Source organism: Manis pentadactyla, chromosome X (genome assembly GCF_030020395.1).
Source record: "Manis pentadactyla isolate mManPen7 chromosome X, mManPen7.hap1, whole genome shotgun sequence".
Taxonomy (NCBI): Eukaryota; Metazoa; Chordata; class Mammalia; order Pholidota; family Manidae; genus Manis; species Manis pentadactyla.
In genome coordinates, this window is record NC_080038.1 from 113,256,915 (window position 1) to 113,281,095 (window position 24,181).

The 24,181-nt window shown below is 40.0% G+C and overlaps 1 protein-coding gene across 2 annotated transcripts in view; it reads left to right on the forward strand.

The window, feature by feature from the left end:
* Window positions 1-815: 815 nt before the first annotated feature.
* KLHL13 (kelch like family member 13) overlaps window positions 816-24,181 on the forward strand; it is a 195,638-nt gene continuing 172,272 nt past the window's right edge. For both annotated transcript variants that reach the window (XM_036929961.2, XM_036929962.2), the window contains exon 1: window positions 816-1,105. The gene's annotated coding sequence lies outside the window, so the exon portion shown is untranslated. The remainder of the gene's footprint in view (window positions 1,106-24,181) is intronic.

The following is a 24,181-nucleotide window of genomic DNA, read 5'->3' on the forward strand; positions in this document are numbered from 1 at the left end:
CACAGTGGTTAAGAGCTTGGGATCCTGGGTCCGCTCTGCCCCTGAGTAACTGCGTAACCTTGGGCAATTTGTTTGACCTTTACGCCCTGGTTTTGTCACTTGTAAAATGCAGACAGTGTAGACCTCGTGTACTAGCTGTGAGAATTAAGTGAGTTAACAGTCAGCCCTCGGTTCCGCGTAAACGCTCAGTAAAATGTTAAACTGCGGTATGTGTTGTTACTCTTCCTCTTTCTTAATTCTTTTACTCCCGCGGGGAGGGGAGAGATGAAGCGCTCACGGCACCAGAAGAGGGATGAACAGTTCTGTGAGAGCCGGGGTCAAGCTTATTCTGAGGCGCGTGCCGCTGTGAGGAGAAGCGGCCCCGTTTCCAGAGCACAGCCTGTGCCCAAGCCCTCCGTGGGCACAAGGGGTCAAGATAACCGCGGGCAGGAGGCCCAAGCGGGCCTCCTCTTGGAGTGGCAAACCTGGGGAGGGCGCGCTGCTGTTCCCGGATACTTGACAGTTTTCACCTCTCCTGCCTCCGGGGCATTAGAGACCATGTGTGCTCTAACTAGAGCGTCCCGGTTTCGGAGGCTTGAGGGCCACTTGGCGGTCACCTCCACTCCCGGTCCATGCTGGCCGCACGTCGACTACGGCCGAGGAGTTCTGCTCGGACCCTACACACTGACCTAGCCCCAGCTCCCGCCGCCTCCCGCGCAGGCGCGGCCGGGGCCACCCCTGTCGCCATGTTTCCCCCGCCCCCGCGCTCCCTCCCTCCACCCCTTCCCTCCTCAGCTGGGCTCCCGCCCCCTCCCTCTCCCCCCACCCCCTGGTGAGGTCAGACGGAGGCTCTGCCGCGGCGGCCGCGGCGGCTCAGTTCCTACTTCAGGGAAGCCTGGAACGCTGACTTTTGGAAATAAGTGGAGCGGCGTTCGGGTTAGGGTCCGCGCTCGCCGCCTGCGCGAGAACTGCGCGAAGTGACCGGGGCGAGCAGGGCGTGCGGAGGTGTGGGGCTGGTGCCTCCCGGCAGGAGGGAGCCCCGGCTGCGCCGCGCCACTCGCTCTTTGGCCCTCGGAGCGCAGCAGCGGGCTGACGGGCGGAGGGACGCGGGGACGCGGCAAACAAGGTGAGGCAGGGTCCTGAAGTCGCAGGGGCTCCTTCAGCCACCTCGCCGCCTCCGGGGTCCTGGCGCGCGGTAAGGAGTTGCGATCTGCACCAGGGGCAGAGAGACAGGGAACCAGCTTCGCTCTTTGCACGCCCCCCTCCTTTCTCGCGTGCGGGTGCGCGCCCTCGCCCCTACACCTTTTCATGCCTATCTCCCGGACTCGCAGGCTTCGCCAGACGCCTGGGTTCTTTTAGGACCCCAGAACCCAATTTTCCTTGGCTTCTTTGTTATCCCTCCGAGATCTTCGCGTGTGGGCTTCGCAGTCTCTGCCGTGGGTCTGGGTTCCCTCTACCCGTTTCGGCCCCACAGTCTCTTGCCCTCCAGCAGTTTCTGCTTGGTGCCACCCAACTCCATCCCTTCCTCAGTCTTCTAACTTGGGAAGCTTCGCTGCTGGCTCCCGAGTCAGGAGCACAGTACTTTTCCTCGAAGCTTTGCTTTTAACTCCGCTGTGAACATCTTTCTCTCTGAATGGCTTGGCTTCTTTGGTGTAATCACAGTTGGCTAATGATTTTCCTGGAAGCTCTCCGTAGCCTACAGTTTACTGAAAGTGATGGGAACGATCCTCTAGTATATACCTGCTAACGAACTTAAAAGTTTCTTTCTAGGTTTCAGTAACTTTGTCCAAGAACCACAGCCACTTGAAATGTGTTTATGTATGTTTGTATGTAATCCTAGCACATGGCCCTCAATCTGATTCTACCCCTCATGCTGAGCAGGCCTGAGAGAGAGAGAGAGAGAGTGGTTGGGACTTAGATGCCTGGCCCCATTTCTACATCTGCCAACTGGGATGTTCATCGTTTAAATGTAGTCAGAGGACCCGAGTGGTGTGGAATAAAGTTACTCAACTAGCATAGACTAGTTACTAAGCACATTGAATGGGAACTGAGAGACTCGGGGGTTTAAAACTGCCTCTGTTGGGAAGGAACCTGCCTTCTTTTTTTTTTTTTTTAAGAAGCCACAGTTTCTTATTCTACACCTCATATTTGTAAACCCTCAAGAAGCAGCACTGAAAAACTATGTAGTTAAAAAAAGAGGCTACTTTTCTGTCGACTGGAAATTTAGTTTGCTGATTGTGATTTCACACAGCACCAGTTACTCTGCGATATCACCTTCTCCCCATGCAGTTACCCTGTTGGCTCCCAGACTGAGGTTTGCTTACTCACTCACATGCTGTAGCGTGTGAAGAAAATTAAAGCTGAAAGTGAAGGCAGATACAGTGAACTAGCACATGCTGACATTGCCGCTGTTTTTGGAAATGGGGTATAGACGTCTAGTGCTCAAATTTTAAAACTGAGAAAAATGAAATAATAAAGTGATGACATCATTTTACATTTAAAAATATTTGCTCCCTTCATCCAAGTTCCTATTGATATCATTCTGTGTAACAGTGATACAGTTGTTTGATACATTACCAAGTGTTGCCATTAACCTAGTGGGCACTAATCGGCAGTGATCTCAGAAGAAAGCAAGTTGTGGATGAAGATAGCAGCTAAATCTCACTGTCCTGGTAGCACTTCTTTTGGCAGTGAGACAATGAATGTAGTTTCTGCTGTAACATCAAGTGATGTATGTCGAAAACAGATAAATAAGAGCCTTAATTTCCCAAGGTTTTGAAATCTGTATTGTTATAAGCACATTTTGAAAAGTCTAGTGGGACTATATAGAGTTTTAAATTGATGTCCTGAAGAAAGTGATTTTTACAAGAGCAGGAAAGACTATTTGATTATCAATTTAGTTAGACGGTTCACAGATGATTTGTAGTTTCTCCCATTCATTTGGTAAATTTTTGACTTTACTTGGGTTATATTAAAAAATAGGATATAGTAGGGAAAGGGGATTTGTGCTAATAGGGTCACCCTTCCATACCTGTAATTTCCTTGGCAATTCATTCTGGGAAAATGTACAAACTTGCAAACTGTTTCAAGGAAAAGAGTTGTATAATTGTTTTATTTTTCTTTTGTGATTACTATTGATACTATGTCTAAGCTAAAATTGCCATTAGTGTGAACTATTTATGTTTAGCCAAAAAAAAATAAAGGTGAACGTGAGCCCTTCATAGCATGTTGCTCTGAATCTTTTCAATATGTCTCAAATATGTTCTTGATAACCCACCTGGTACACCTAGAGGCTATCAGACTGGATATTTTTGATAATACTAAACATAGCTGCAGTTGCTATTGAATTCTTTTTCATTATCTTCACATTTTAAATTCTTTTTCTTCATGTAATTTGACTTACAGTAATGAAATGAGATTAACCAATTTTCAAATTGTTTGATTTTGTTGATTTTATTGACATTTAATAAACAATTACAACCTCCTCAAAGTATTTTTCCTTAAATCCATTAGTTGAAACTGACCTATTTTCATTGGTGCAAAATAGCACAACAACTTTGCAGGTGTTTTCAGGTTTCAGAAACTATAGAAGAAGTATGGAAAAATGAACAGCCCTATAGAAAGCATCTCAAAATTAGGCAAAAAAAAGTTTTTTTCAAATTACTGACATTCATAGCAATAAAATATTTTGTTCATTCATTTAGTGATTTATTTGTCAAAATCAGTTGAGCACCTTGCATTTGCCTGGGCCCTATACTAGGCACAAAGCCCTGTATTATTACAAAGCATGATCCTTGCTCTTGTGGAGTCTCACAGAGGCTATATTCCACCGAAAGATATAGCCAATAAGTAGGTAAATGTGGAAGATCCTTCTAAATTTTAGTAAGGACAATGAAGGAAATAAGTAGCCAAAAGTGATATAGAGAACTAGGAAAGGCCTTTTTATTAGCAAGGGTGGTCAGGAAAGGCGCCTCAGCAGTGAAGGTGACCTTTGAGCAGAGACCTGAAGGAGAAGACAGTGAGCCTACCTTGTGAAGAGCAGAGAGATAGAGTAAGAACCGAGGCCTGGAGGCAGAAAAACAGACTTGGAGTGTTTGAGGAACAGAAAGCAACCCAGGATGGCTTGCAGCCTAGTGAGCTGGGTTGGGGGAGTGGTTAAAGGTGCTCCAGAGCCTAGAGGGAGTCAGATAATAATTAGGGGTCTGGAGATTCTAAGAATTTGGGTTTGATCTCAGAACAGGGGGAGGCCATTAAAGAGTTTTTGTTAACTCCTTTTCTGGGGAAGGTCACTGGCTGAAAAAAAATTAATGGGAATATATTGAAAAATTGGTTTTCAGAGGATAAATAGAATAGCTATTCATTAATTGCATTAATATCTGAGAATAAAAAGCTTTCCTATATGTGCTGAATAAATATGTAGTTGACCCTTGAACAACATGCTGTTAGGAGTACTAACCCCCCTTGCAGTCGAAAATCTGTGTACAACTTTTGACCACCCCAAAACTTAACAACTAATAGCCTGTTGTTGACTGGAAGCCTTACCAATAGCATAAACAGTTGATTAACATATATTTTATATATGTATTATTATATACTGTGTTCTAACAACAAAGCAACGTAGAGAAAAAAATGTTTTTTCAAATTGTTGCAAATCTTCAAAATATTTTCCAATATCTTTATTGAAAAAAATCCATGTATAAGTGGATGCACCCAAGCAGTTCAAACCCATGTTTTGTTGCTCAAGGGTCAACTGTAATTCAGTTCTTCCACTCTGTTTAGATAAGGGGGTAGGGGAATTGGAACTCTAAGGTGAGTATGGTAAAAAGCAGTTTACTGTCCACTGTCACACTGTCACTTGTCCTTGAGATAGGTTGTCACCAACTTCATTAAAAATCAGATCATTGTATAATGTAAGGATTTGTTTATCAAAGAATGATGTTTTATTTTCACATAGAAATATGTTTCCTTTGGAAGGCTGGAAGGTTCACTTGTATATGCAGGAATAACTTAGGTCTTAGAAATGGCCTTTGGGATTTTAAGAGTAGCTTTCCATTTTCCTTTACCTGATGCCTTCTCCAATGTGTCCAAATTGCCATACCTTTATTTTTTGAGAGATTATGGTTGCTCTATTCCTTGAGGCTTAAATGCATTTAGACTTGGCATTTATTTTGTTGTGCTGAACCCTTGCTTGAAAGCAATCCAGCTTTGAGGTCTAGTTGGCCCCAAACAGGGATTCAGGTAGTCACTGACATTCCATAGGGGTAAATCCTAGTACTGTGTGTCAATAACCTTTCAGTGACTCCTGCTGGGTCTAGTTCCAACTCTTAGCACTCAAGGATTCTCCATGATTTGTCCCAGCCTACTGTCCACATGTCCTTATTATTCTCTTATGCAAATCTTCTGCTGGTTTAAACTGATTTTTCTCAGTTTGGAACTTTTGTGCTTGGTATTGTCCTTGGCATAGAGTAGGTGAACAATAACTGCTTGCTGAAAAGATGCCACACCATCATCCATTTGAAAAGCCATTCCCTTTTCTTTCTGTCATTGTAAATCTCAATACTAGTCAAGGAGCAGTTCCAATCCCATGTTCTATTTTACACCATCCCCTGCTGACCTGCTCTCTTCCACTGAACATGAACAGGAGGCACCCACCTGCCATGTGTATCGTAATTATGTTTTTTGATACCTGTCCATCTCCCTGCTGGCCCCTTGGCAGCATGAAGGTAGCCTGGACCTTGTCTGATTTACTCATTGTAGTATCCTGAGCACCTTGCATATGGTATATGCCCTCTTATACACAATTGTTGAATAGCAAATAAATGATGATTTGTGATGTTTCTCCTGTTATTGTTTTGGATACTTAAATAGTTTAATACTGTTCTGCTCTTCACATCTTTGCCTGGTATTCTCAAGTAGTGTCTGAGAGGAGCACAGCTGTTAAGAGCCTGTATTGTGTGGGGCTAGGCTTTCTGGGTTCCAGTTTTGGCTAGACTTACTAGCTGTGGGACGCTGGGTGAATTTAGTTAACCTCTTTGTACCTGAGATTTCTCATCTGTAAAATTAGAATAACAGAACTTACCTCTTAGGGAACTTGTAAGGATTAAATGAATTATCTAGGTCTATCATACATTGTTTCCAATTTTTAAATTTTAAAAGCTCTGAAAATGGATAAGAACTGTATTTGGTAGGTTAGGTGTCAAAACTCAGGTGTTGACAGGTCTGGTTTGAACTGACATGAGGGTCTTTATAGTCTTTTATTCTACTTAATGTTTTATTCTACTTAATGGACCTCAGTAGGTCCAGCACCATGCATCATTACACAGGAACAATGGTGTTCACTATAATTCCTTATTTTCCTCTGTAAGTTTGCACTCATTAATATTAAACACATGCAAAGGAAAACACGAGGTAATTGAAAACCCTCTCTTAGTGTCCACTATATGGAATTGGTTTTTAATCATCTTCGCCACCCTCCGCTCCCAGAAATAAAATCCCTATATGACATCCTGGCAACCTTTTCTTTCCAACTGATCAAAATATGGTTTTTATTGTTCTCCCTTATCAATATTTGTAAATTACATATTTAATAATATTTGAACAAATTCATATACATTGTGATTTAGAATATGATATTCATACAAAAATTTGGGGTAAAACCCAGTACTTTAGGTAAACCAAATCTTACTTGCAAGGGAAGCTATGGTACCCCTGGGGTGACCCTTTGAAAAGCACTGAGGCCATGCTGTGTAAGTCTGTTTCTTTAGTTAAATACCCATACACTTTCATAACCTTAAATTTCCATGGACGGTACATAAAAGGTAGTAGACATTAATTCCCCCCTCCCCCATGTTGCCTAATTCCTTTTAGTTCAAGGGAACACTCTGGTTCCCTTGCACAGTTAAAACCTGTGGCATACTATAGGAGCTTTGCTATTTATATATGAACCAGAAATGTGAGAGAAAATTGTGTCTTTTCCTTATCTTGCCTTAACCCCAGCTTTGATGCTATTTTTTGAACATATTTCTCTTAAATTGTCAGTAGACCACTATGAAATAACACCAGTTTTCTGACAGACAAGAACGTATATGGTAAATGTTTGGCTTATTTTTAATTCAAAGATGGCATCATATTGAACACAAGGAAAATATCAATTTTTAGTACAATTGGCCCAGTATATAATTAAAATACAATATTGTTTAGCTTAATAGAATTAATCATTTTAACCATTTTGAAGTGAAAGGGAGCTACAGAAAGATATACACAACAATCTGGTCTTTTAAACATGAAGACTTTTGGTGTCCAGATAATCAAAGAGATCATACATTTTCCTGACTTAGCTTTATTCCAGATTACAGGTCCTCAAAGAAGCAAACATTGAAATATTTGTAATAAATAATCAAGCCATTGGGAAGAGGGGTAATTCTGTTTGAATGATGTTTTCTATAGTTTTTGAACTGTTATGGCTCTCTTAAGCTTTTACTATAGTTATGGTAGCAAGAAATCAAATAACAGCTTAGAGATGATAAAAATTCAGTAGCAGTTTCGATAAATTAATAGAGAATTCTCAATAGACCACCGAGAGTAGCTTCAGGTGTTAGAAGGTTTGTCTAAGCTTTTGAGTTGGAAGTACAGGAAGGTAGCATTGTGCTCTCCCATGTTCCACTGTTGTCCTTTGGTTCCAATGTCAAAGGTGCACAGAAGAGAAAGAACCAGAACAGATTGCTCAAATACTGTGTATTCACAGAGTTTTGTGAAGATTATTGTAATAATGTACTTTCAAGTACTTGAGGAGTCTAGCTCACCATACTGACAAGGTATTTATTAAGAGTGTACCTGCATTTATGGACAGTCATCATCATCAGGATCGTGTTTGATCAGGAAAAAGCAACATTCAGGAGTATTTTTAGACTTATTCTACCCTCAGCTAATGAGCTCAAATGTTACAGGTAATGTTCTTCATTTGTAGAGCAACTTTCTTTTGAACCACGGTTAATTATCCTTATTTTATTTACTCTGGGGGAGGGAGTAGGCACAGGAAGGGTAAATGAATTGCAGAAGGTCACATTGTCTGAGGTGGAGCTAGGAGCAGAATGTAGGGCCATTGGTTTCTAACCTGGTGCTTTTGCATTAATGACATAAATGACCCTCTAGCCCGAGGGATCCTTTCATATTCCTAGTCTTTCAATTGATGGATGAAACCACAACTTCAGCGGTAGAGATAACAACCATCATTCTATACCTGTATACCTTCTTCTACAATTTGGCATTTATCAAAATAATTTTGGGTTTATTAAGGAATTTTCTAAGCACTTTTGGCATCATATACATGTGGTATTTAAACATTCATAAGCAAGCATTTGAGTAGTTATATAAAGCATTCTCCTAGGAGGGAGAAAATGTACCCACTGCCCTGAAGTATCTTATAATCTAGCAAGGGTAACAGAGAACATGAAGCACCTGGATATCAGCCAATACTAATACCGATTAGTAATTAATAAATTGTTATAGCACCTACCTGGTACTAATAACAATTTATAATTAATTATTATAGCATCCACCATGAGTATGGCCTCATTCTAAGTGCTTTATATGCATTAACACATTTAAACCACATAATGCTATCAAGTAGGGACTATTATAATCCCCACTTTACAGGTGAGAAAACCTAGCCACAGAGAAGTTAGAGAACTTCCCCAAGGTTGCACACCTCATAAGTGAAAGCGGTAGCATTAAGATCCATGCAACTGAGGTCTCAAAGCTGTGATTTTTAACTACACTTCCTTTTATTCTAGCTCTGATAGGGGACATTATATAAGAGCATGATAGCTAAACAAGGCATATTAAAGACCATTCTGGAGCTATACAGAGGAATGATTAGAGAGGGAGATAAATTTGGCAAGTTATTTTGAATAAGGCACTTTTGAAGGGGATCTTATTGAAAAGCAAGGAAAGTATTCTGAATATTTTAATATCCAAAGCTGTGTGCATGTATGTTGCATGTGTGTGCATGTGTGTGGGAAGAAAACCCTTCAAGGGTAAATCAAATTAAGAATCCTTTGTTTATGTATATTTGGCTTCACAAACATGTCTTTTAAAATATGTAACAACTTCATTGAATTTTACCAAAATTCAACTACCATACAATTCACCTGTTTAAAGTATACAATTCAATGGTTTTTAGGATATTCACAGTTGTGCAACCATCACCACAAACAATTTTAGAACACTTTCATCACTCCAAAAAGAGAAATAAGTATTTTGAAACAAATGTGGCCACAAAGGAGATGGAACTAGAGTGCCTATTGGTACTACTGCTTTCCTGTCAAAATTCACAGATCCCTGCTCCGTGTAACTCAGATCTTATACTATTTTTTTTTGCAGTCTAGCTCCAAATTGCTGTAGAATGCCACCTTATTTTAATTACATTTTGATTGTGACTTTTGAAGGATTATGTATTTATCTGATTTTGAATTCTCAATCCAAATTGATTGTGTAAATTTCTTTATTATATATTTATCACAAGTGTGTTGATATTAGTACTGCATAACAAAACCAGACTTGTATTTAAAAACAAAACTGCTAAATCCACTAGTGAATGGCTACCTCCTTGTCTATGCATGCTTCTAGAGGGGGCCAGAGATGCCTGAGAAATTTTATGTGTACACACTGGCATATTTTTGTATTTCTGAAGGTTATGTCTGATATAGGTTACTAGTGGATAGGTGGTTGAGATAAAAGCTTTTTATTTTTTTGGCTGAGGTATATAGTATTGGGGTATGTGTTACGGAAAGTGTGTTATTAAATGTATTCCATGGTACTGTGTACAGATATTATGAAATAATTGTCCTTTTTGGAAAAAAATATGAAAAATTTGTCAGCCAGACTTCACCAAAATATGGTCATTTGTTAGAGTCAAGGACTACATTTCTGTCTGGTGGGAGTTATCCAAATATCTGTGTGTGTGGTGCAGGAGGAAGCAGGCTGTTCCCAGTCTTCATTACACTAACAAGTGATAGTGTTATTTCGCAGGCTAAAGAATGGTCATCTATTTTTTATTATTAAAACAATCTTTGGACATAATCAGATGTCTTGAAGAACACGGGTGACTTTTAAAATGAGTTAATTTGGATTTGTCTCTTGTTACTTCTGATTTCACCTAGTTTTTCTTTCAGAATGATTTTGAAATGTTATTTTATACTTTCTCAGTGTTTTTCTATGCTTATTATATACTTGAGTGTCCCATTCAGGGGCCAAAGTAGTTTCATTTGAAATTAAAGTGGCTTGATTCACTCAAAATGATTTGCTGTGAATCTTGAATATATTTTTTATTTGCCCACTTGGATCCTCTGCTCATCATGTGTGACAATGGTGTGCTCATGTTGCTGCCTGGGGATAGGATGGAATCAGATGAGATGGCATTGAGGTCACTGGAGCAAGCAAACTAAGTATAACTTTGTATTTATTAGGTGAAAGCACGTCTTTATCATGGAGATTAACTAGTTCACATTGCCTCTGGGCAGGGAATCAGGTGCTGTGGAGATAAAAAGAAAAGATGCTTGATTAAGGAATTTCCGTTTCTATATTAAGCCTTTTTTTCCATTGCTAATTTTGTTTACTAACCTACTATGATGCTGGGCCATGTGGGGTTTGAAATCTGTTCATTTAAGGAAGTCGAATTGGTCTGGTTTAAGAGGGCCATCGTGAATGAGAAAGTATCACACCACGGAGAAAAGAGGATCTAGAGGAATGTGAATATTGGGTTTTCTGAAATGACTTGAGATCTAATTCATTGATTTTAAAAGATGAATCCATTACCATATACCTATAATCTATTACTTCACAATAATTTGATCTTGCGCTTAAGTTAGTGCCAAAGATGGTTTACACTCTTAAATTGTTTAGAATGGCTTTAAGGGGCTCTGCATGTGGGCAAGGTCCATCTACCTCTTTTAAAGATGAATCTGCTTTATCCCTAGATAAAGGAGACTCACTGACTTTTATTAACCTTACTATGTATGACAGCATTATTTCTCTGATGAGATGAAATGAGGTATTTCACTGAAATTCGTTCAAGAAAAATTAGTGAGCCCCTTCTGACTCAGGTTCTGGGAATGAAGTGGTCAATAGGCAAAGTCCTACTTTCATTGTCAGAGACACTCATAGTACGCTGTCCATCCTCTTTGTTCTTCTGAAGAGCTGGGGAAAGGCCTTCTAAGGCCTAGTGTGTCTCTCTCCTGGTACTCTTTGGTGAGAGTCAGTATAACTATAAGAAGAAAGAGGAAAATTGCTCTCTAGCTCCATCAAGCTGAAGTGCTGCCTTTAGTTAAAAACCCTTGTTCTTTCCTTGTGTGCCCAAAGTACCTTCTAAGTTATTACCTGTATCCCTTTCCAGTGGCTTAAGTGGAGATTATAAGATCACAATTGTGACAACCATCATTTAACATTCAATTGGAGAAACAGTGGAAATACAAGCTGCCAGGGGACTTGTATAGGAATAGATAATTTCCATGGCATGGCATCACATGACAGGCACCTAGTGGCCCTGCCTGTTTTAAAAATATTACTTCCAAAGGTACTGCAGTCTTATAATTTGCTTGATGTTTCCACTGTTTGGTTGGATTTATGTATGCTAAAGATTTTTTGGATGGTTCTTTTGATTTTGGTTTTTACTTAACAGAGCCACTTTTTAAAAATCCAACCAAATGAAGGCTAGGTACTTGGCTCTGGCAGATTAAAATGGGTTTACACAAAGCCTTAGCACTGTCTTCTTTAACCTTTTCTTCTTTAATGTGGAATAGCTTACTTGATATGTAATTATCATTCTTGGAAGATACCAAGAGCCTTGCCATGAAGATGCATTTCAGTATGCTGGCAAAAGGGATGGATGGAAATTAGTATTGGAGGGCAGCTTGGGATCCTGGCAGTGCAGGGTTAGCTGTGCTGGTGTGTCCCTAAAGTACTTCTCGGGCTCCTGTGTAGAGCTTGCTGTGTTAGGAATGACATGTGCAGGGCCACCTGAGACTCCTGAACACCTATTATATGTAGTAACTTTCACTTCGCTAGTTTGAGAACCTTAGAAATCAATTTTCTTAGGGGACATGAATACTGCTAAATCCAGGCATGGATGTTGTTTCTTTCTATCCTGTGTCATCTTCAGTGATGAGAACTTTTCTATCAGTTAAAAAGCACTGATTCTGCATACTAGACTAGGAATTTAAGGACCATAAATATTAACACAAGCCCATTGCTGTACTATCCGAACTATGTTATTTAGGTGATTTATGTTGATAACTCACTCTTTCCTTCTGTTCATGTTCACTGCATTAAATTGTTTTAACACATTACATTCCAATAACCTACACAGTCTCACTTAATCTTGAAGGATGTGAATTCTAGAACTCCTTTTTAAAACTCAGTTTGGTTTTATTGGTAAATATAAGCAGTTCTTGAGTCCTTCAGATCCAGTTTTGAATTTCACAGCATATTCATTTGGATACAGGTTAAGCTGTTGTGAGGAGACCTCCAAACACAGTGCCTTAATCAAGATATTTCTTTGTCATGTAACAGTCAGGTGAACAGGTCAGGGTTGGATGGCAACTCCTCAGTTATGTGGTACCCAGGCTCCTTCTGTCCTCTTCTCCATCATCACTAAGCAGCTTCCATCTCGTGAGCCTAGGTGGCTGCTCTAACTCACAGTCACATTCTCATTCCAATCAGAGGGATGGGAAAAGAGGTGGGAGAAAAGACACTCGTTCCATGTAAGGATATAGCTTAGCAATTGCTTACATCACTTGCACACATATCCCATTGGCCAGATCTTAGTCACATGGCTAGCTCGAAGGGAGGCTAGAAAATCAGTCCTTAGCTATGTGGCCATGTGTCCAGTCAAAATTATAATTACTATCTAAGAAGGGAAGAATAGATACTGGGGGACAACTAACAGTCTCTGCTATGGGCTATTTCTAATGTAAAACTTGAATCTTTGGTCAGTTTATTTGGAGATACTATTTCCAGAATGTTGGCTACCCATTTGCTTCAGGATAAGAACCTAAACTTGTCAGTATGACATAACAGCCCATCATGATTTTGACTCCTGCCTTTCCCTTTGGCTCCTCTCTCACTTCTCCTAAAGTTTGCTTTCTGAATTGCACTTCTCCAAACTTGCTGCATTCTCCTAACCTCCCACTTCTGTTGTTGCAACTCTCCCTGAAATGCTGACTACTTCTTGTCCTTCAGTGTTCAATTTGGTTTTCACCTGTCCTGGGAACATTTCTTTGAGGGTCTTCTACTTCATGACCACAGTGAGGTGTTTCTTCCATGTAACTCTATAGAATCATGTGTGCCTCTCTTAGCAATACTTATTATAAGTAGTGCTTTTACTTCTCTGTTCCTCCCACTGGATTATGAGTTCCTTGAGGGCAGGGGCCAGTCAGTCATCTCTGTGTTGTCTGGGATGATACCTGACCGTGATATTTAATTAGTGTTTGTTGAGTGAGATAATTAGCTTACTGATTATGTCTGCTTGATTCATCTGGCATCTTTTCTTATTTGCCATCTTGAAATTGTAATACTTAGAATATTTTCTAGTAGCCAGGACTGGGTAATTTTATAATAGACTGGTAAAATCAGATAGACAGCTTGAAATATTTATGAGATGACTACAATGTACATGTTGTAGGAGGTACAAGAAATAGAGGTACAAATTTTTAGAACCAGGAGGAGCCCTAGGGATCATTTAACCCACCTCTTCTAATTTTAAAAAGATACCTAATCCAAAGGAGAGGAAGAAAAGTATTTGCTTAAGGGCCTCTGTTTCCAAGGAGCTTGCAGTGTCATTGGGTGAATGAAATGTACAGACATGGAAAAGATGATTGAGAAAAAAGTCCAAAGAAATCGAAAAGGCTGGACTAGTCAAGGTAGGTTCAACCAAGGATTTAGGCTTTGAGGTTAGCCTTGATAGCTGGGTGGGATTTTGATATGAGAAGACATTCCAGGTGTAGGGAATGTATAAATCAAAAGTGCAAAGTTAAGAATGTAGATGACTGTTGGGATCTGTTGAGCTGAGTAGTATTTAATACAGAGAAAGCAGAAAAGTGGAATCAGAAAGTGAAGGGATTTGAATTTGAATACCAGGGTGCAGAGAGAAGCCACTGACAGTTTTTGAGTAGGTAAGTGATAGAATGCAAATGATTTTTGCATGTTTTATTTGACTGATAGGTGAACTGGGTTGAAGGCCAAATGGATCATGAAGCTGGCACATTATCTAATATGCCAATTAAAAAATATGAACTTAATGGATTTTAAAGTTTTTGCTCAAAGGCAAAAACATGATACCCACAAATTCCCGTGATAATTCACATAACAATGTCAGCATTTTTCTTAATGGAAAAAGTAAGCCCAAGGAGCCAGCTTGTAATGTTAGTAATGTGCATGTATTAGTCATGACATACTGTAGATAATTGTATAAACTCTCACGTTACGCCAATAAACTGTAAAAATTCCTGAAGTAACTGAGAACATGGTAGCAGCTGCAGCATCTGACTTTGCCATTTTGCCAGTCTGGCAAATGAGCATGAAGTGGCATGAGCCTTCTCAATGCATTTGGGAGTCATTCTGTTCAAAAATGGTTTTATAGAAAGCTAAACCAGAATACTGTATTTTGGTACAAAACATAGGCAAAGAAAGAACAATAAGCAGAGATCAACACTAAATTAAACTTTATCTAAAAATGAAAAACATTTGCACAGTCAGGAATGAGTATATTTCTTTAAGGACAATAAACGTGTGCATGTGGAAGCTACCTGTAGGTGGCTTTAATTTAGACTTGGGAAGGTCTAAGTTTACAGCTTCAGAAACATATAATGACTGCTGACTCCTATTTCAAGGACCTATATAAGAGCAATTTGTATTCTCATTTATTTATCTTTCTTCTAAGAAATACAGGGAAATTTCCAATTAAATGGTTTATCAAAGTTGTATTGATTTGAGCCTGGCATATTTGTGAAACATTTTTGGGAGGCTAGCCAAAAAGTATTTGTTTCAGATGGTGTACAATTAAAGGTGTCTATACCTATTTTGCAATATTTTGGTAACATAATTTGAAATTCTCTTTATGTTGTTTTGAAAATTAAAAGCATTTTAGCAAATAAAAAAGTGTAATTTTTCTGTGATTTTTTTTTCTTCCTACTCTGTTAGGAAGTCTGGTAAACTTTAGCCCATCATAAACTTCTTATGCCTGTATAACAACATGAAAATCTGTAACAGACACTTTTTGGCATCATACACCATTGTAAGACTTATTGTCATAATGTTGTAGGGAAGTGCTAGTTGTATGTGCCTTAAGACATAAAATTGGTTCCTATGTTGTCCTAGCTATAATCTATTGAAAAACATTTATTTGCTCTAGTCCCCAATCAGATTAAAATCATAATTGAAATACTTAAAATAATCTGCAATGTATGATTTATTAGGAATCAGTCAGTAGATAATCTTCACATGTCTATCCATTACATAAAATAGTACTTAAGGATTCTGGACTTAGAGTTACAATGTAGTAGTTCTGAAGAGTATCAGCTCTAAACCTAACTTAAAGTCAGACTCTGACACTTGCTACTTCTGTGTTAATAAGAAACAGGTTACTTCATTTCACTGAATCACAGATGCCTCATCACAAATGGGGAAAACAAGGACTTTTATAGGAATTATATAAAATACTGTGAGTATTTAACACAGTTCCTAAAATACCATAAGGTACAATGAATGCTAGATATTATTTTTATTTTGTATACATAGTATCAATTGATTGTCAAAGGAACTTTGGCTGTTAGCTTCAAATTTATTTTTCCAGCTTCTGTATTTGAAGCAAATGTGTACATCATAAAAACAACCAACTGTTGGTTATCATAAGAGAGAGGAGAAGGAGGATGGTGAAATAAGAGAAGGGGATAAAGAAGTACAGACTTCAAGTTATAAAATAAGTTAGTCACAGGAATGGAAGTACAGCATAGATAATATAACCAGGAATATTGTCAAATCTTTGTATAGTAACAGGAGGTATCTACACTTACTGTGGTGAGCATTTAGTAATGTATGTGCTTATTGCATCGCTATGTTGTACATCTGAAACCAATATGATACTGTATATCAACTACATTCCAATAAAAAAATAAAGCAAATGTCTACAGAAGAAGAAATATCAAAAGAATGAGGTTAGTGACATCAGCAACTTAATAGTTATCAAGTAATAAGGGGCACTTTTAACAGGTAAATTGTTATTGTCAATTATTTGAACAAAGAAAATGACAGAATTAACCACCAGACTATGCTTGACTTTGCTTTTAACTTTTATAGGGTTTTTAAAAATCACCTCAGTATTACTTAGGGAGTAACCTTATTGTGATTAGAATTTTTAAAAACTTTATTATAAAATAATTACAGATTCACAGGTACTTGCAAAGATAGTACAGAGGGGTATCGTATACCCTTCATCCTCTTTTCCCCAGTGTAACTATAGAACATTACCAAAGCCCAGAAATTAACATTGGTACAATGTGTGCGTATAGTGCTACGCCATTTTATCACATTATAGATGCGTGTAACCACCTCCGCATCAAGATACAGAACTATTCCATCACCACATACATAATTTAGACAACTCAAGAGGAGAAAGAAGAAAGAAAATCTATTGTATTTACCCATGTTTCTTAACGTGGTCTTTCTATTCTGCTGTTGAGCCTATCTGTTGAGGATTTTATTACGGTTATTGTGTTTTTCAGTTTTAAAAGTTCCATTTGGTACTTTATAGATCCTATTTTTTTTTGCTGAGGCCATCTATTTTTTTTTCCATTTGTTTCAAGCATGGTCATCATTGCTCACTGAAGCATTTTTATGATGGCTGCTTTAAAATCTTTTGTCAGATATTTTTAACATCTTTGTCATCTTGGTTCATAATTGTCATATTGATTCTTTTGCCATGCAGCTTGAGATCTTTTCTGACAGTATGGCAAATCAGTATGCCATGTGGTTTTATTGATGGGGGACCTGGACATTGTGGGCATTATGTCATGAGATTTTGGGTCTTACACTTTGTTTTACCTGGCATCTTCTGAAACCACTCTCTCAGGGATAGGGACCATGCTGCCTCATTACTGCCAGGTGGGTCTGTAGTCCAGGTTTCCCATTTGACCTCTGTGTCACTTGAGGGGTGGTTCCTTATTACTTCCCACCAGGCTCCAATGATACCTCCCTGATGGAGAGGGGTAGGAGTGCTTTGTTATGGCTCCCTGCATGGTCTCCACTAACACCATGAAGGAAGGTGGCCACATTACCCCTGGGCAGTGGTGAAAGTCCTGGCTCTCCACTAGTACCTTCTGGTGCCACCCCAGCAGCGCCAGAGGGAGGAGGTGTGCCTCATCACAGCCTTGTGGGATGGAAGTTTAGGCTCCTGCTAAATCTTTGGAGAAGTGAATATAGTCACATTTATTTTTTATTTTTTTTATTTTGGCATCATTAATCTACAATTACATGAAGAACATTATGTTTAGTAGGCTCCCCCCTTCACCACGTCCCCCCAACACCCACCTTCACAGTCACTGTCCATCAGTGTAGTAAGATGCTGTAGAATCACTATTTGTCTTCTCTGTGTTGCATAGCCCTCCACATGCCCCCCCACATTACACATGCTAATCATAATACCCCTTTTCTTTTTTCCGCCTTTATCGCTCCCTTCCCACCCATCCTCCCCAGACCCTTTCCCTTTGGTAACTGTTAGTCCATTCTTGGGTTCTGTGAGTCTGCTGCTGTTTTGTTCCTTCAGTTTTTCTTTGCTCTTATACTCCACATATGAGTGAAATCATTTGGTACTTGTCTTTCTCCACCTGGCTTATTTCACCGAGCATAATACCCTCTAGCTCCATCCATGTTGTTGCAAATGGTAGGATTTGTTTTCTTCTTATGGCTGAATAATATTCCATTGTGTATATGTACCACATCTTCTTTATCCATTCATCTACTGATGGACATTTAGGTTGCTTCCATTTCTTGGCTATTGTAAATAGTCCTGCGATAAACATAGGGGTGCATCTATCTTTTTCAAACTGGGCTGCTACATTCTTAGGGTAAATTCCTAGAAGTGGAATTCCTGGGTCAAATGGTATTTCTATTTTAAGCATTTTGAGGAACCTCCATACTGTTTTCCACAATGGTTGAACTAATTTACATTCCCACCAGCAGTGTAGGAGGGTTCCCCTTTCTCCACAACCTCGCCAACATTTGTTGTTGTTTGTCTTTTGGATGGTGGTGATCCTTACTGGTGTGAGGTGATATCTCACTGTGGTTTTAATTTGCATTTCTCTGATGACAAGTGATGTGGAGCATCTTTTCATGTGCCTATTGGCCATCTGAATTTCTTCCTTAGAGAACTGTCTATTCAGCTACTCTGCCCATTTTTTAATTGGATTATTTGCTTTTTGTTTGTTGAAGTGTGTGAGCTCTTTGTATATTTTGGATGTCAACCCTTTATTGTATCTGTCATTTATGAATATATTCTCCCATACTGTAGGGTACCTTTTTGTTCTATTGAGGGTGTCCTTTGCTGTACAGAAGCTTTTCAGCTTGATATAGTCCCACCTGTTCATTTTTGCTTTTGTTTCCCTTGCCCAGGAAGACATGTTCATGAAGAAGTCACTCATGTTTATGTCTAAGAGATTTTTGCCTATGTTTTTTCTAATAGTTTTATGGTTTCATGACTTACATTCAGGTCTTTGATCCATTTAAAATTTACTTTTGTGTATGGGGTTAGACAGTGATCCAGTTTCATTCTCTTACATGTAGCTGTCCAGTTTTGCCAGCACCATCTGTTGAAGAGACTGTCATTTCCCCATTGTATGTCCATGGCTCCTTTATTGTATATTAATTGACCATATATGTTTGGGTTAATGTTTGGGGTCTCTATTCTGTTCCACAGGTCTGTGGCTCTGTTCTTGTGCCAGGACAAAATTGTCTTGATTGTTGTGGCTTCATAGTAGAGCTTGAAGTTGGGGAGTGAGATCCCCCCCCCCACTTTATTCTTCCTTCTCAGGATTGCTTTGGCTATTTGGTGTCATTAGTGTTTCCATATGAATTTTTGAACTATTTGTTCCAGTGATTGGAGAATGCTGTTGGTAATTTGATAGGGATTGCATCGAATCTGTATATTGCCTTGGGCAGGATGGCCATTTTGACTATATTAATTCTTCCTAGCCAGGAGCATGGGATGAGTTTCCATTTGTTAGTTCCTCTTTAATTTATCTTAAGAGTGTCTTGTAGTTTTCAGGGTATAGGTCTTTCACTTCCTTGGTTAGGTTTATTCCTAGGTATTTTATTCTTTTTGATGCTATTGTGAATGGAATTTTTTTCCTGATTTCTCTTTCTATTAGTTCATTGTTAGTGTATAGGAAAGCCACAGATTTCTGTCTGTTAATTTTGTATCCTGCAAATTTGCTGAATTCCAATATCAGTTCTAGCAGCTGTGGAGTGGAGTCTTCAGGGTTTTTTATGTACAATATCATGTCATCTGCAAATAGTGACAGTTTGCCTTCTTCTTTACCAATCTGGATTCCTTGTATTTCTTTGTTTTGTCTAATTGCCATGGCTAGGACCTCCAGTACTATGTTGAATAACAGTGGGGAGAGTGGGCATCCCTGTCTTGTTCCCGATCTCAGAGGAAAAGCTTGCAGCCTCTCGCTGTTCAGTATGATGTTAGTTGTGGGTTTATCATATATGGCCTTTATTATGTTGAGGTACTTGCCCTCTATGCCCATTTTGTTGAGAGTTTTTATCATGAATGGATGTTGAACTCTGTCGAATGCTTTTTCAGCATCTATGGAGATGATCATGGGTTTTTGTCCTTCTTTATGTTGATGTGGTGGATGATGTTGATGGATTTTCAAATGTTGTACCATCCTTGCATACCTGGGATGAATCCCACTTGGTCATGGTGTATGATCCTTTTGATGTAGTTTTGAATTCAGTTTGCTAATATTTTGTTGAATATTTTTGCATCTATGTTCATCAGGGATATTGGTCTGTAGTTTTCGTTTTTGGTGGTGTCTTTGCCTGGTTTTGGTATTAGGGTGATGTTGGCTTCATAGAATGAGTTTGGGAGTATTCCCTCCTCTTCTATTTTTTGGAAAACTTTAAGGAGAATGGGTATTATGTCTTCTCTGTATGTCTGATAAAATTCCAAGTAAATCCATCTGGCCCGGGTATTTTGTTCTTGGGTAGTTTTTTGATTACCAATTGAATTTCATTGCTGGAAATTGGTCTGTTTAGATTTTCTGTTTCTTTCTGGGTCAGTCTTGGAAGGTTGTATTTTTCTGGGAAGTTGTCCATTTCTCCTAGGTTTTCCATCTTGTTAGCAATAGGTTTTCATAGTATTCTCTAATAATTCTTTGTATTTCTGTGGGGTCTGTTGTGATTTTTCCTTTCTTGTTTCTGATTCTGTTGATGTGTGTTGACTCTCTTTTTTCTCTTAATAAGTCTGGCTGGAGGCTTATCTATTTTGTTTATTTTCTTGAAGAACCAGCTCTTGGTTTCATTGATTTTTTCTATTGTTTTATTCTTCTCAATTTTATTTATTTCTTCTCTGATCTTTATTATGTCCCTCCTTCTGCTGACCTTAGGCCTCATTTGTTCTTCTTTTTCCAATTTTGATAATTGTGACATTAGACTATTCATTTGGGATTGTTCTTCTTTCTTTAAATATGCCTGGATTGCTATATACTTTCCTTTTAAGACTGCTTTCGCTGTGTCCCACAGAAGTTGGGGCTTTGTGTTGTTGTTGTCATTTGTTTCCATTTATTACTGGATCTGCATTTTAATTTGGTTATTGATCCATTGATTATTTAGGAGGATGTTGTTAAGCCTCCATGTGTTTGTGAGCCTTTTTGCTTTCTTTGTACAATTTATTTCTAGTTTTATGCCTTTGTGGTCTGAAAAGTTGGTTGGCAGGATTTCAGTCTTTTGGAATTTAGTGAGGCTCTTTTTGTGGCCTAGTATGTGGTCTATTCTGGAGAATGTTTCATGTGCACTTGAGATGCACATGTGTATCCTGTTGCTTTTGGATGTAGAGTTCTGTAGATGTCTATTAGGTCCATCTGTTCTAGTGTGTTGTTTAGTGCGACTGTGTCCTTACTTATTTTCTGTCTGGTGGATCTGTCCTTTGGAGTGAGTGGTGTGTTAAAGTGTCCCAAAATGAATGCATTGCATTCTATTTCTTCCTTTACTTCTCTTAGTATTTGTTTCACATATGTTGCTGCTCCTGTATTGGGTGCATATATGTTTATAATGGTAATATCCTCTTGTTGGACTGAGCCCTTTATCATTATGTAATATCCTTCTTTATCTCTTGTTACTTTCGTTTTGAAGTCTATTTTGTCTGATTCTAGTATTGCAACACCTGTTTTTTCTCCCTGTTGTTTGCATGAAATATCTTTTTCCATCCCTTGACTTTTAATCTGTGCATGTCTTTTAGTTTGAGGTGAATCTCTTGTAAGCAGCATATAGATGGGTCTTGCTTTTTTATCCAGTCTATTACTGTGTGTCTTTTGATTGGTGTATTCAGTCCATTTACATTTAGGGTGATTTTTTAAAGATATGTACTTATTGTCATTGCAGGCTTTAAGTTTGTGGTTAGCAAAGGTTCAAGGGTAGCTTCTTTACTCTCTTATTTAACTCTCTTATTTAACTCTCTTATTTAACTCTCTTATTTAACTCTCTTATTAAGCTATTATAAACACAGTCTGATGATTCTTTATTTCTCTCCCTTCTTATTCCTCCTCCTCCATTCTTCATATGTTGGGTGTTTTGTTCTGTGCTCTTTTTAGGAGTGCTCCCATCTAGAGCAGTCCCTCTAAAATACCCTGTAGAGGTGGTTTGTGTGAGGCAAATTCCCTCAAGTTTTGCTTGTCTGGGAACTGTTTAATCCGTCCTTCATGTTTAAATGATAATCCTGCTGGATACAGTATGCTTGGTTCAAGGCCCTTCTGTTTCATTGCATTAAATATATCATGCCATTCTCTTCTGGCCTGTAAGGTTTCTGTTGAGAAATCTGATGATAGCCTGATAGGTTTTCCTTTGTAGGTGACCTTTTTTCTCTCTCTGGCTGCCTTTAATACTCTGTCGTTGTCCTTGATCTTTGCCATTTTAATTATTATTTTTCTTGGTGGTGTCCTCTTTGGGTCCCTTCTGTTGGGAGTTCTGTGTGCTTCCATGGTCTGAGTAACTATTTCCTCCCCCAGTTTGGGGAAGTGTTCAGCAATTATTTCTTCAAAGACACTTTCTATCCCTTTTTCTCTCTCTTCTTCTTGTGGTACCCCTATATGTGAATATTATTCCTTTTGGATTGGTCACACAGTTCTCTTAATATTGTTTCATGTCTGGAGTCCTTTTATCTCTCTCTGCATCAGCTTCTAGCGTTCCTGTTCTCTGGTTTCTATTCCATTAATGGCCTCTTGCATCCCATCCATTCTGCTTTTAAGTCTTTCCAGAGATTGTTTTATTTCTGTAGTCTCCCTCTGTACTTGCTCCTTTAGCTCTTGCATATTTCTCTGCAGCTCTGTCAGCATGTTTATGAGATTTATTTTGAATTATATTTCAGGGAGACTGGTTAGGTCTGTCTCTGCAGATCCTCTCTCATGGTTTGACTGGCCTATTTTGGACTGGACTAAATTTTTCTGCCTTTTCATGGTGATAACGGTGGCTGTAGGCAGGTTGTGGATGTATCAGCTGGGAGAAGAAAGTCCTTTCCTGCTTGCTGAACGCCTTGCCCTTCTCTGCTGCCTGTGTCGATTACCTGCACTCCTGGAGCAGCCACTGGGTTAATCTCCTAAGCTGCTGTGGGCGGGGTCTCTGTCAGAGCAGTGCAGAGCCCTGCGGGGAGTGGGAGGCACGCTGGGTGCACTCCTCCATGATAGCGGCGCCCCTGCCAGCGACCTGTGTGCTGGCAGCGTCCTTTGGGTCTGGCCAAGGCGGCTGTGCGTCAGGCTGGGATTTCGGTCGGCTGCTGGGAGCGCGGCTGCTCCCTCTGGCACCGCTGCAGTTGTGCGCGGGCCTCTCCCGTGCCCCTCTGGCGCCATGGTTGCTGGTGCATGGGGGCCGCTCCCAGGCCCTCGGTTGCCACGGGCTCGTGCGGACCTCTCCCCGACCCCTCTGGCACCACGGTCGCTGGTGCATGTGGGCCACTCCTGGGCCACTTGGTCGCCTCTGCGGTGGGCTTGCACAGGCCGTTCCTGGTCCTCTCTGGCATCGCCAGCATGCACGGCCTACTCCTGGTCCCCTCTGGTGCCGCCACCCCCGGTGCATGCTGCCGCTCTCCCACTACTGTGTCGGGGTCTGTGCCAGTTGGAGGAATGACTGGAAGTCTACTTAGTGCCGTGAGGGGCTTCAGAGCTTCGCTGCCACCCAAGGAGTTAGGGCGCCTAACATTCCCTGGGATTCCCAGCTGCTGGCTAAGTGTGCCGGGACGACTTTGTCCAGCTGTGTGGTCCCTGTCTGTTTAAGACTTGGAAAAAACACTCGCTTTTCTTTTGTCTCAGGGGTGCCAGTTGCGGGGACCTGCCTACAGGTTTTGCTTTTCCATTTCTCTAATATCCAGCACCCCGTGCTCCCTGTGTCTGTGTTCTGGGTGTGGATTTCTAGAGCTGATTGTTTAGCAGTCCTGGGCTTTCACTCCCCCCACATTCTGACTCCTTTCTTCCTGCCAGGTTCTGGGGTATGGGGGGAGTGTTCGGATCCCACTGGGCTGCAGCTTTTATCTTACCCCCTTTGTATGATGTTGAGTTCTCCCAGATGTGGATGTATCCTGGCTGTTGTACTGTATCCACTGGTGTCTCTTTTAGGAATAGTTGTATTTATTGTATTTTCATAAATATATATGTTTTGGGGAGGAGATTTGCACTGAACTACTCATGCTGCCATATTGGCTCCGCCCCGAGTCACATTTTTACTGTGGTGTTGGGCAGGAGCAGAGTGGTTATTTGTTTAAAAGTGTTCTGTCCTGCTTAGCTGCCCCTTCCTGGTCCTTTGGCTGGAAAGAGCAGGCTTTCCTTAGGCCTTTCTTTTCTGCACACCGTGCTCATTCTCATTCCTAGGTTGCCAGCATCTTTAGCTTAGTGTCTGGAATATATGTGGCCAAAAGAAAGCCCAGGGCACTCACCACTTTGTC